The 2,461-nt window shown below is 37.3% G+C and overlaps 1 long non-coding RNA gene across 1 annotated transcript; it reads right to left on the bottom strand.

Annotated features, from left to right (window-relative positions):
- Positions 1–931: 931 nt before the first annotated feature.
- Positions 932–2,173, bottom strand: LOC123975728. The gene is made up of 2 exons (XR_006826150.1): positions 1,934–2,173; positions 932–1,503 (listed from the first exon to the last, which is right to left on the bottom strand). It is a non-coding gene; the product is annotated as an uncharacterized LOC123975728 (long non-coding RNA).
- Between the last annotated feature and the right edge of the window lie 288 nt (positions 2,174–2,461).

Consider the following 2,461-nt stretch of genomic DNA (forward strand, 5'->3'; position numbering starts at 1 on the left):
TTTCAATGTTGCATGGACAAGCCACTTAGTTTGTGTTCCATTTACAGAGCCAGGGGCTGTGAAGGAAAACTGGATATTTCACATGTGGACTTTTATCACGGAGATTATTAAAGTCAGAGAGAGTCGGTCTGTCAGACACTGTCTGACACACACACTGTAGTATTTAGACTCAGTCCCACATACACCGCCTGCTGACCCAGATCATCACTAAAGCACCACATGTGGATTAATTTACCACTGAAAATAGTCTCCAACAAATGCACTATTTCCTCCTGTTTGTTTAATAAAAACTACAGTCAGCAGTTGTTTTAGGAGGCCTAATAAAATTGAATATTAATATTTATTTGCCTGTTTTGAACAGCGAGGCTTGTGATGTTTATATTGTGTTGAAATAACTTAACAAAATGTTCAGTCTCCTTAAAATAGTTTGAATTCCAAATTTCTTTAAAAGCCGTGGTCGACTTTGTCCGGCCATGACCAGTCTGTAATATCACACATACAGCTTAATCCCAAAACATAAAAGGAATCCACAATCCACCATATAAATAAACAAATCAGCAACTGCATGGCATACATTACCACAGTGGGAGATCAGTAATTTACTTTAGCATAAAATAATAATTCTTTGTCACACCGTCTGAAAGCGTTGTGTAATGGGAATTCCAAACATATTACATGTAACCCTGGACTCAGGGAGACTCATCTGTGATGCGGCACTGAATCTGTTTAAACCTAACAGTCAAAATATCTCTGTTCTCTGTGGTATCCAGACTTCAGGGACAACGTGTCTCTGTGGGATGATAAGATTGACCCTATAGCTGGATAAATAACAGGCTCACTCAGCTCTCCTCACTCATTCGAGCATACATGTACATGTGTGTTGCTGTGAGTCCTTCTGCAGAAGACTTGAATAAATATTCACAGAAAGACAAGTGTTTGCCTGAGCTGTTTATTTGAAAACTCGAATTGCCATCACAATTGTTAATGACGCACCTTTGAGTATTTTTCAGTCTTTTATGTAAACATGCAGTACCATCTTTCACCACACAGGACCCACCAACATAATACAAATAAAGAATGACAAACACAATGACTTCATTAAACTAAAATAACAATTACAAAATGACGCTTAGTGTGGCATATTAAATGCTGGACTGTATTGATTTATTTATGTTTTTCTCAAAGTTTTGGAAAGAATAACCAACACCTACATTTCTGAAGACAGATTTGACATTTCACAATAATCAAGTGATAAAATGCTGAACACCCTGAGACAAATGATCAGCTCTGCATCATCAGAAGAGAGGTGATAATATGATTTATAGATAATATCTGCCAAAAGAAAAGGAAGAAAAGGGAACTTTACAGCACATTATAAGCTGCACAGTACAAAACCAAGATTCAAATGCAAACATTACTATTTGTATCCGGTCTTAAAATGAAGTTCTGGTAGATGGAGTCTTCACATGTGGAGACTGGAGGACAGTTCTCATAGATGACGGACTGAAAATAAAACAGGAACGACATCAAAACTAAAATACAGCAGTAGCCAGACTAACAGACCAGACATTTATTATTCCTAGGCAACTGTTAGTTAATTCGTCTGTGATAACAATTCAAATATGCAGACATAATTTGATCATTTTATTTAAATAGCACATTTAGAGCAAGAAGTACAAGGTAATTTCTAAAGTAAGAGTAATAGCAAGATAAATTGTACCATAATAAGACCAGCATAAGCATAACTGAGTAAAATCAATATTGGTGCAAAGAATTTAAAACAAAGGATGTAGAAGGGGACACTGCACTGCCTACAAAACACTATGTTAAGAGTACTTAACTCTTAACATAGGACCAACTGAGAACCTGACATTTCTATCCACAGGGCCACACTATTCTTCTCCAAAGTCATCTGTCAAAAAAACATAGTCACCTCCACCTCCATCTGTACGCTGCCTGCATTTCCTCTGGTGTTCAAACCAGTATTCCTCCTTGTCTTCCATTTGTAGATGACCAGCAGAGAAACAGCCAACAGCACAAGAACCAAGGGCAGGCACACAACCAGAGGCAAGAAGTAACCTGGGCGAGGGACATAGGAGAGGGCTGGGAGGAAAGAAGAAAGAGAGAGAGACAAGTAGCAAATACACGGTTTATTAAAAGGGAACTTTTTATCTTTAACTTGGAACATAAGGTGCCCTGTGAAGTTTTTGATCACTAGTAGAGCTATTTTGTTTCATATGTTTGACCCTGTTGTGTTTGTTTTCATGCAAGCACATCTTGGTAAATGTAATAAAGATTCCTGCCAAAAGACACCAAATCTCTGCATTCAAGTCAGTTGTTAGACCTCAAGGATACACAGTGTTTTGGTGTTTTAAAGTGCTTTCACAAATAAACACAGCAAACAAAAGAAGATACACGCTAAAAGCAGGAAGAAAGTTATGAAATTAAAATACAGTTAAAA

This window comes from Micropterus dolomieu, linkage group LG08 (genome assembly GCF_021292245.1).
Source record: "Micropterus dolomieu isolate WLL.071019.BEF.003 ecotype Adirondacks linkage group LG08, ASM2129224v1, whole genome shotgun sequence".
In the NCBI taxonomy this organism is placed as follows: domain Eukaryota; kingdom Metazoa; phylum Chordata; class Actinopteri; order Centrarchiformes; family Centrarchidae; genus Micropterus; species Micropterus dolomieu.